Genomic DNA, 11,363 nt, shown 5'->3' on the forward strand with positions numbered 1-11,363 from the left:
GAAAGAAATAGTAGAGAGACAAGCTTAGCAAAAGAAAGATGAAAGCTCCATGGAAAGTCAGCAGTAGTTGTAATGTCTGAAAAATTTCTTCATTTCTCACACCCGTAAGTATAAAAATATTAGGAGGAACAAAACATTGCTAAAAGTGATTTAAGGAAATATTATTGGGAACATCATTATCCAAATTCTTCAGTAATAAATCTGGTCGTGAGCGTTTAATATCATATGGACGGAACACAGGTAACGTGAACTCAATGTTTACGTGACCAGTACACGTTCTGTTCCTCATAGTATTGTATTCACGAGAGTTTAAGATTCAAGGTTACCTTGTTGTAATATTCTGAATACTTAGTATTTATCTATGAAAGGAATAAAATCCTTATTGTACATTACTCATGTTGTTGTTAGTTTATTGATCAAAGGAAAAAAACAGATATAGGTTTTCGTCAGTGTGAGATATTCAGTGTTCTCTTTTATTTAGTAAAACTGGATACATCAGTAATGTGCTGCTTTTCTGTTTTATATGATAGTTACGCAAACCAATGGTGCCAGCAGGGGGGTGTAACGCTAACAGGTGGCGTCTTTACGCTAATTGCAGTAAAATCTTGTTTTAGTACAACGTTGTACTAATAAAAGGATTTACTGCAATTAGTGTCTTTTTCACCATTTAGTGGAAACAAAAGCTAGCAGTGCCGGCACTATGGTGAAGGTGCGACAAAATGGTGTGCGTATGACACTTAAAGGCAGGGAAGCCGATGGCACTATACTGGACCACGACAACAACGACCACTGACTTACCTGTGCTGGGATCACTGGCCTCAGTGTGCGCCTTACACACACACACATACACACACACACACACACACACACACATGTATACAAAACTCTGTGTGGATAAATTTAATTTTGGAAGAGGACCTCATTTTTTTAACACGAATATTACGCGTGACTTTTCCCAAGACCGAAGTTAAATATCAGTCAAAGAATAAATAATTAACACAGAGTACCGACAAGTGAAGGGAAAGACATACCTGTACATGCAATACTCAAGTATCTTTATTCCTGAAATCTTTATTAGGAACTGAACTAACATTACCTCTCCAACTCTATTGTCTCCGGTGGAAGTCACCTTTGTATTCTACTGAGGAAACCTGCTGTTCATGTGAACACATAAGTGTCGAACATGTGTCTCATTCATCCACCAGAGATCTAGAGTGACACTCAGCAACTGCATGATGAAAAAATGAATATATTTTCGTATACACGGTAAAATGATGTGACCTTCCTGGAACGAGAGTTAGGCCTTTGGGCCTGAAATATGCACAGATTAAATAAAACGAAACATTTGAACACAAATGGTACGAGACAGACGTCAAATTATAACTAGCGAGAGGGAAGGGGAAAGCGTTTGTCTTTGCTAAAGAAAAACATGAGGGCAAATAGCTGTCAGAAACAAGAGTCATAAATTTGGAGGAGAGAACTTACGGGAATTCCCTTGTGCCTTAGACCCCCTGGTTCGTGCTTCCCGCCTCACTCCCCTGGGGGAGCTCACGCCTCACAACCTTCAGGGGAGCCCCCTAACACCCCTTGGGAAGCCCACCTACCCACATCACCTTCTGAGAGTGCCCCCTTGCCCCTCAGTACCTCGTGGGGGAGTCCCTTCTCTTACCTCTCAAAAAAACCCTCTTAGGATTCTGTATGTCGTAATCATGTCTCCCCTTGTCTTTCGAGCTATCGAGATAGATAGGTTCAGTTCCTTCAGCCTTTCCTCATAAGCCATTCCTCTCACCTCACCTTATATATGTTTACAGGTTAGGAGCTATTATCCTGCCTCAGCTTATATCAAATCCCAACCCTATCTAAGGTATACTACCACCCCCAGGATGCCACCCACAAAGTTCGACTAACACCAGGTGCCTACTTACTGCTAGGCGAACAGAGGCAGCAGGTGTAAGAAACATACCCACGGTCCACGGTGGACCGTGGGTATGCGAGCAGAGTGCGCTACCAACCGAACCACGGCATTTTGGACCTTTTCGAGTCTCTTCATGCACCTGGCCAGGTTGGGGCTCCATACCGTTTCTCACTGAGGGAGTCTGACCCGAAAAAGCACTTTCACCATCATTCATTCAATCACTGCCTTGCAATAATCTTACTGACATCACAGCTCAGATGACCCTCTGAACTGCAGCATCCTCACAGCTCCTTCAGAGTGCAAGCACTGTACTTCACCTCCAGGATTCAAGTCCTGTTAACTGGTTTCCCTGAATCCCTTTACACATATTAGTTTGCTGCTACTCCAACAGCACTCAATTCTGCTTCAATTTTTGCTCTTTGGTCCTATTCTTATTCCAAGTTGTATTTCTTCTTCCCTTTACGTTCTTTTATATTCGTTGTTAAGACTTTTATTGTTGTTGTTTCCCGGTTTTCTACAGTTTGTTATAGTTCATTTTTGTTGCAGTTCCTCTTGCATCTCCCATTCACCTCTCGACATTCTTAATTAAATCATCGTCTCTCTAGTTTTTCGTATGCATCTTTCCTTCGCCTCTTGATACTTGGACTCTATTCCCTCTGTCCTTTCTTCAGTTTTACCCTTTTCTTTTCCCATTTTTTCTTTTCTTTTACTGATCCTCTGAGATCATCCCAGTTATTAATATTCCTCGTAACAGCTACATTATCTGGTGTTTTTCTCTTCTACCCCTTTCATGGCTTCACATTGTTTGGTGATTCCTGATTCACATGATTAGCACTCTGATTTTTTTTCTCTTGCTGTTTTACTGGCAAGTTGTCCTCCTGCTTCACGTCTGTGGATGCTGGAGGACTCTGTCTGGAGTGTTGATACACTTCCTGGACTCTTTTTCCCCCTGTTGAGCCACCCTTTCTGCAATAAGCGTTCTGTCCCCACTCCAGAGAGAGAGAGAGAGAGAGAGAGAGAAAGAGAGAGAGAGGGAGAATAACACAGTACCAGCTAGGCGGGGGATATTCCAAGTAAGATTTTCCCCTCTCCACTTATGCATGGAGGAAATTCCTAGAGAGTGTTGACGCCATTACTGTATGCAAATTAGGCTCATGTTTTTGTTCATGGTCACATTGTGTCAAATTTATGATCACACAAGCAAATGTTCACGCTCCACCACTTCTCCACTCCGTTACTGCCACCACCGCTAACACAGGCGCCAGTGAAGGCTTGCTCCTCCGTCCGCAAAGAGCGAGTGAACTCTCTACCTTGTTCATCTCACCTGATTTTCAAAAAGAAATATGGGCCACACGAAGTAACTCAATTGTTGAAATGTGCGAAACGTCGTGCGAATGAGTTTTACTCATAAATTTGTCAATAATGCATGTCTTTTATATTCCGCTTTTCTTTCTGTTTACAAATCAAAAAGAAACATCGCATGGAAATGAAGACAGTAAAAATTATGACCAATAGACCCCTGACCGTCTTCAAGACCCTGACTGTCTTCAAGACGCTGGCTGTCTTCAAGACTCCTGACCGTCTTCAAGACCCTGACTGTCTTCAAGACCCCTGACTGTCTTCAAGACCCCTGACCGTCTTCAAGACGCTGGCTATCTTCAAGACCCCTGACCGTCTTCAAGACCCTGGCTGTCTTCAAGACCCCTGACCGTCTTCAAGACCCTGGCTGTCTTCAAGACCCTGACTGTCTTCAAGACCCCTGACCGTCTTCAAGACCTTGGCTGTCTTCAAGACCCCTGACCGTCTTCAAGACGCTGGCTGTCTTCAAGACCCCTGACCGTCTTCAAGACGCTGGCTGTCTTCAAGACCCCTGACCGTCTTCAATACCCTGGCTGTCTTCAAGACCCTGGCTGTCTTCAAAACCCCTGACCGTCTTCAAGACCTTGGCTGTCTTCAAGACCCCTGACCGTCTTCAATACCCTGGCTGTCTTCAAGACCCCTGAAGACCCCTGTCTTCAAGACCTTGGCTGTCTTCAAGACCCCTGACCGTCTTCAATACCCTGGCTGTCTTCAAGACCCTGGCTGTCTTCAAAACCCCTGACCGTCTTCAAGACCCCTGACTGTCTTCAAGACGCTGGCTGTCTTCAAGACCCCTGACCGTCTTCAATACCCTGGCTGTCTTCAAGCCCCATGGCTGTCTTCAAGACCCTGACTGTCTTCAAGACCCTGGCTGTCTTCAAGACCCTGGCTGTCTTCAAGACCCTGGCTGTCTTCAAGACCCTGGCTGTCTTCAAGACCCTTGGCTATCTTCAAGACCCCTGGCTGTCTTCAAGACCCCTGGCTGTCTTCAAGACCTCTGACTCTCTTCAAGACCCCTGTCTTCAAGACCCCTGGCTGTCTTCAAGAACCCTGACTGTCTTCAAGGCCCCTGTCTTCAAGACCCCTTACTGTCTTCAAGATCCCTGTCTTAAAGACCCCTGGCTGTCTTCAAGAACCCTTGGCTGTCTTCAAGACCCCTGTGTGTCTTCAAGACCCCTAACTGTCTTCAAGACTTCTGTCTTCAAGACCCCTAGCTGTCTTCAAGACCCCTGACTGTCTTCAAGACCCCTGACTGTCTTCAAGACCCCTGGCTGTCTTCAAGACCCCTAGCTGTCTTCAAGACCCCTGACTGTCTTCAAGACCCCTGGCTGTCTTCAAGACCCCTGACTGCCTTCAAGACCCCTTACTGTCTTCAAGGCCCCTGGCTGTCTTCAAAACCCCTGGCTGTCTTCAAAACCCCTGACTGTCTTCAAGACCTCTGACTGCCTTCAAGACCCCTCACTGTCTTCAAGACCCCTGAGTGTCTTCAAGACCCCTGACTGTCTTCAAGGCCCCTGACTGTCTTCAAGACGCTGGCTGTCTTCAAGACTTCTGACCGTCTTCAAGACCCTGGCTGTCTTCAAGACCCTGGCTGTCTTCAAGACCCCTGACCGTCTTCAAGACCCCTGACTGTCTTCAAGACGCTGGCTCTCTTCAAGACTCCTGACCGTCTTCAATACCCTGGCTGTCTTCAAGACCCTGGCTGTCTTCAAAACCCCTGACCGTCTTCAAGACCTTGGCTGTCTTCAAGACCCCTGACCGTCTTCAATACCCTGGCTGTCTTCAAGACCCTGGCTGTCTTCAAGACCCCTGACCGTCTTCAAGACCTTGGCTGTCTTCAAGACCCCTGACCGTCTTCAATACCCTGGCTGTCTTCAAGACCCTGGCTGTCTTCAAGACCCCTGACCGTCTTCAAGACCCCTGACCGTCTTCAAGACCCTGGCTGTCTTCAAGACCCCTGACCGTCTTCAAGACCCTGGCTGTCTTCAAGACCCTGGCTGTCTTCAAGACCCTGACCGTCTTCAAGACCCTGGCTGTCTTCAAGACCCTGGCTGTCTTCAAGACCCTGGCTGTCTTCAAGACCCTGGCTGTCTTCAAGACCCTGGCTGTCATCAAGACCCTGACCGTCTTCAAGACCCTGGCTGTCTTCAAGACCCCTGACCGTCTTCAAGACCCCTGGCTGTCTTCAAGACCCCTGACCGTCTTCAAGACCCTGGCTGTCTTCAAGACCCCTGACCGTCTTCAAGACCCTGGCTGTCTTCAAGACCCCTGACCGTCTTCAAGACCCTGGCTGTCTTCAAGACCCCTGACCGTCTTCAAGACCCTGGCCGTCTTCAAGACCCCTGACCGTCTTCAAGACCCCTGGCTGTTTTCAAGACCCTGGTTGTGTTCAAGACCCTGGCCGTCTTCAAGACCCCTGACCGTCTTCAAGACCCTGGCTGTTTTCAAGAACCTGGCTGTCTTCAAGACTCCTGACTGTCTTCAAGACCCCTGACCGTCTTCAAGACCCTGGCCGTCTTCAAGACTCCTGACCGTCTTCAAGACCCCTGGCTGTCTTCAAGACTCCTGACCGTCTTCGAGACCCTGGCTGTCTTCAAGACCCCTGACCGTCTTCGAGACCCCTGACCGTCTTCAAGACCCCTGACTGTCTTCAAGACCCTGGCTGTCTTCAAGACCCCTGACTGTCTTCAAGGCCCCTGACTGTCTTCAAGACGCTGGCTGTCTTCAAGACTCCTGACCGTCTTCAAGACCCTGGCTGTCTTCAAGACCCTGGCTGTCTTCAAGACCCCTGACCGTCTTCAAGACCCTGGCCGTCTTCAAGTCCCTGGCTGTGTTCAAGACCCCTGACGGTCTTCAACACCCTGGCTGTGTTCAAGACCCCTGACCGTCTTCAAGACCCCTGACCGTCTTCAAGACCCTGGCCGTCTTCAAGACCCCTGACCGTCTTCAAGACCCCTGACCGTCTTCAAGACCCTGGCTGTCTTCAAGACCCCTGACCGTCTTCAAGACCCCTGACCGTCTTCAAGACCCCTGACCGTCTTCAAGACCCCTGACCGTCTTCAAGACCCTGGCTGTCTTCAAGACCCCTGACCGTCTTCAAGACCCCTGACCGTCTTCAAGACCCCTGGCTGTTTTCAAGACCCTGGTTGTGTTCAAGACCCTGGCCGTCTTCAAGACCCCTGACCGTCTTCAAGACCCTGGCTGTTTTCAAGAACCTGGCTGTCTTCAAGACTCCTGACTGTCTTCAAGACCCCTGACCGTCTTCAAGACCCTGGCCGTCTTCAAGACTCCTGACCGTCTTCATGACCCTGGCCGTCTTCAAGACTCCTGACCGTCTTCGAGACCCCTGACCGTCTTCAAGACCCTGGCCGTCTTCAAGACCCCTGACTGTCTTCAAGACCCCTGACTGTCTTCAACACCCTGGCTGTGTTCAAGACCCCTGACCGTCTTCAAGACCCCTGACTGTCTTCAAGACCCTGGCTGTCTTCAAGACCCTGACCGTCTTCAAGACCCCTGACCGTCTTCAAGACCCTGGCTGTCTTCAAGACCCCTGACCGTCTTCAAGACCCTGGCCGTCTTCAAGACCCTGGCTGTGTTCAAGACCCCTGACGGTCTTCAACACCCTGGCTGTGTTCAAGACCCCTGACCGTCTTCAAGACCCCTGACCGTCTTCAAGACCCTGGCCGTCTTCAAGACCCCTGACCGTCTTCAAGACCCCTGACCGTCTTCAAGACCCTGGCTGTCTTCAAGACCCCTGACCGTCTTCAAGACCCCTGACCGTCTTCAAGACCCCTGACCGTCTTCAAGACCCCTGACCGTCTTCAAGACCCTGGCTGTCTTCAAGACCCCTGACCGTCTTCAAGACCCCTGACCGTCTTCAAGACCTCCTGGCTGTCTTCAAGACCCCTGACCGTCTCCAAGACCCCTGACCGTCTTCAAGACCCCTGACCGTCTTCAAGACCCCCTGGCTGTCTTCAAGACCCCTGACCGTCTTCAAGACCCCTGACCGTCTTCAAGACCCCTGACCGTCTTCAAGACCCCTGACCGTCTTCAAGACCCCTGACCGTCTTCAAGACCCCTGACCGTCTTCAAGACCCCTGACCGTCTTCAAGACCCCTGACCGTCTTCAAGACCCCCTGGCTGTCTTCAAGAGAAAGCTGGACAGACACTTAAAGTCAGTACCTGACCAGCCATGCTGAAGATCCTATGTCGGTTTGAGGGCGCCCAGCAGTAACAACCTGGTTAATCAGGCCCCAGTCCACCACGAGGCCTGGTCACAGACCGGGCCGCGTTACCATGTCTTCGTCCACAGACAATTTCTATATTATACAATTATTATTATTATTATTATTATTATTATTATTATTATTATTATTATTATCATCAGTTATTATTATTATTATTATTATTATTATTATTATTATTATTATTATTATTATTATTATTATTATTATTATTGTTGTTATTATTGTTATTATTATTATTATTATTATTATTATTATTATTATTATTATTATTATTATTATCACCAGTGTTATTATTATTCTTATTATTATTATTATTATCATCATCATCATCATCAGTGTTATTATTATTATTATTATTATTATTATTATTATTATTATTATTATTATTATATTATCATTATTATACTATTTATGATTGAATATTTTTGTAATATTACACATTTTTTTAGAATTTTTGTCTCTGTATTAAATATTTTACAGATGCTGCTGATTATCACACTTTCTTTAACCGGCTTAAATTTATCAAAAAAGAATCCCAGGTAAGCCATGAACATTTCAAGAGATTCGCCAACCAGGAATAAATTATCTCTAAAGAGAATGTAACGAGAGAGATAAATGAAGGAATATGCGGGGTAGAAGAGAGAGAAGGATAAGAAGAGACGACTGAAGATTATAAATAATGATTTAGTGGATCATTTACAAGAGATACGAACCATTAAACGAGCTTCGGAAATTCCTAGGTGATTTATTGTCAACACAAATCATTTCCGTACTACCTTCCTTCTCACGATGGACGTGTGGGGATAGCGGTGGCTCTGAGACTGGTGAAGAGCCTTTGATCCGAGAACATGGAGCTGCCTACCACTTGGATCAACCCTAGTTAAAACCCCTTTTCTCCAGGCGCTGTATGATGTCCACAGAATTCAGAAAATCTAAGCTAAGTGAATTAGCGAATCGACCAGCTTTCGGTTCTGTAAAATGACTGCAGAATGACTAAAAAGAATTCGAAGCAGGCAGACAGCGGGCAGACAGCGGGCAAACAGCGGGCAAACAGCGGGCAGACAGATGTACAGATGATGAAGGTTAAGCCTCTGTGGCGTTTATCACCACACAAATAAGGCGGTGTGTTACTGTCACGGTGTAGCAACCAACACTGAGACATGACACCGTATGTCTTGCAGTAGTTACCTACATATTTATGACCGGATTAGAGAGCGAGTGTATGTGTAAATACACTTAATAACGAATAACTAAAGTATCATGAATACTTGTCAGTGCTCAATAATAACCCTCTTGGAGATAGAAACTCAGGATCTGTGTATTTCGATCCCCTTCTGCTGAAGAGGATCCCAGAAGGGGATCGAAATATACAAATCAGTTAACGGTGGAAGATAAGGACAAGTTTCAGGTAATCGGTCCCACCGTCCTTCTCTGTGCAGGACTGAAGAAGTCATTGGCTGGCGAAACGTTTGCAGAGATACCACAAATGTTGCACACATATATATCAACCTGTCGTTTTCGAAAACTAATTATACAAACATATCCCAGATTGTATAGTATATTCCGAGAGGTATGTCTTAGTGTACAATTATACGCAGAAACAGGTATCTTAATAGGAGTATATTCGTTTAGTTCTTTTAGGTATATGTATATATAATATATATATATATATATATATATATATATATATATATATATATATATATATATATATATATATTATATATATATATATATATATATATATATATATATATATATATATATATACATATATATATATATATATATATATATATATATATATATATATATATATATATATACATGTGCATCTACCTTGGCTGATACCTATCTCCAATACACCAGGGAGGAAGGAGGGGCAGCCGCCAGCTTCAGGGAGTCCCAAAAGTCTAGAAAATATGGAGAACTTGCCCATCATTATATGTTTGTTCCCATAGGCTCAGAGACCCTTGGCTCATGGGGAAAGAGTGCATCTAATTTCCTTAAGGAGCTGGGAAAATGACTCATCAGGGTAACTAGGGATCCCAGGGCAGCTAGTTTTCTGTTCCAGCGGCTCAGTGCGGCTGCTCAAAGGGGTAATGCATGCTGCATTTTGGGCACACGCCCCAGCTCTGAGGATATGGATGAGATTTTCGCCTTATAATCGGTGATACACACGTAACAACATGTACCGTATATGCCACCTTTATATCAACAATGTATCTCTTAAATCTTCTGTGCCATATTATGTAATAAAATATTCCTATTGGTAAAATATATATATATATATATATATATATATATATATATATATATATATATATATATATATATATATATATATATATATATATATATATATATATATTAAATCACTCAAATTAACAACAAGATCACGCTTAATTTGTTAGAAAGCACAGAATTCCATCTTCACGTTAAGGGGCTAGGAAAATAAGTTGAGGTCGACTCTCTTCTCAGCTGGTGATACGAAGCCAATAGATCCACATTTGTGGTTTGTGAACTGTGGTTTGTGAGCTGTGGAACCCAGTCTGTGACTCGGAAGCTGAAGATCCAGATCTAAGTATTTTTTTTTTTATTATTTGTGGATCCGGATCCACAGATTCAAAGAATGGTTCACAATGTGGTTCACACCGCACTGCCTTCTTTTACAAACGTTTTCAACTCGGTTCCTAATGCATCTCTCTCTCTCTCCCTCTCTCTCCCTCTCTCTCCCTCTCTCTCCCTCTCTCTCCCTCTCTCTCCCTCTCTCTCCCTCTCTCTCCCTCTCTCTCCCTCTCTCTCCCTCTCTCTCCCTCTCTCTCCCTCTCTTTCTCTCTCTCTTCTCCTCGAAAATACAGGCTGTCTTTGTGGTCCATTTCATCTCTTCCCAGCTCTCCTCTCTATCTCTGACTCCTCCTCGCCCACGAATGGGAACATTAGCTTCCACACGAAGAGTCGGAACTTTTTCTTTTACGAAATACGACCTGGCGGCAGCGCTTTGTATAAACCTTATACGTGAGCCTCTCAGAAGAAAATATTTTTCGGTTGGGGAGATCTAGCTGTTCATCCTTCCAGAGGATATCCTTCACGCTGCTGAAGGACTCCTGATCAAAGGACTCTAGGTGTCATTACCTTGCACTCTCCGGCTTCTGTAAGACCTCTGCGGATTTAGCCCTTTCCCTTCAAGATAATAATTATTAGGGGAGAAATCACAATAAATCGCGGGTTTGCAAGTATGTGAAAATACCGCAGTGGAAATAGGAAACAAAATTTGAGCGCTTTCATGTGCTTACACGCACATCTTCAGAGTAATAAATGATATTATCTTCAGGTGAGTTTGTCACTACAAGTGTTAGAAGGGTCGTATGCAAAACTAGCATGAAGACAGGTTAAGGGCATTATTGACATAGTGTGTAAGATTCACATTAGCATATTCAGCTATCGCCTGAAGCCGCTTTAAGGAGATATTTAGGCATGATAGACGAAGTACAGTGACACACAGTAAATTTAAATTGGTAGTGATGGAATAAAATGCAGTAAAGGAAAATGAAAATATTAAATTTGCCTCAATTAAAACATAGAATCGGGGATGTAATAACTACCAAAAGATGTTTAAGAAGACGACAGGTGAGTCCGTGATTACAAGGTGCCAGAGCCAAGTCAGCATCTGTAGAGAGACATCTCACATCTGATGTTTGTAGAGCTAGACTTAGGAGCTAGAGCTCAGTTCCAGCAAAAACCAATGTAAGCCCAGACTAACATAGACTAGAAGATTATATAACGAGAGAGACTATAACGAGGTGCAGTGATGGAAGCTAAACTCCTGGATAAGCCAATGA

Source organism: Cherax quadricarinatus, chromosome 41 (genome assembly GCF_038502225.1).
Source record: "Cherax quadricarinatus isolate ZL_2023a chromosome 41, ASM3850222v1, whole genome shotgun sequence".
NCBI classification, from domain to species: domain Eukaryota; kingdom Metazoa; phylum Arthropoda; class Malacostraca; order Decapoda; family Parastacidae; genus Cherax; species Cherax quadricarinatus.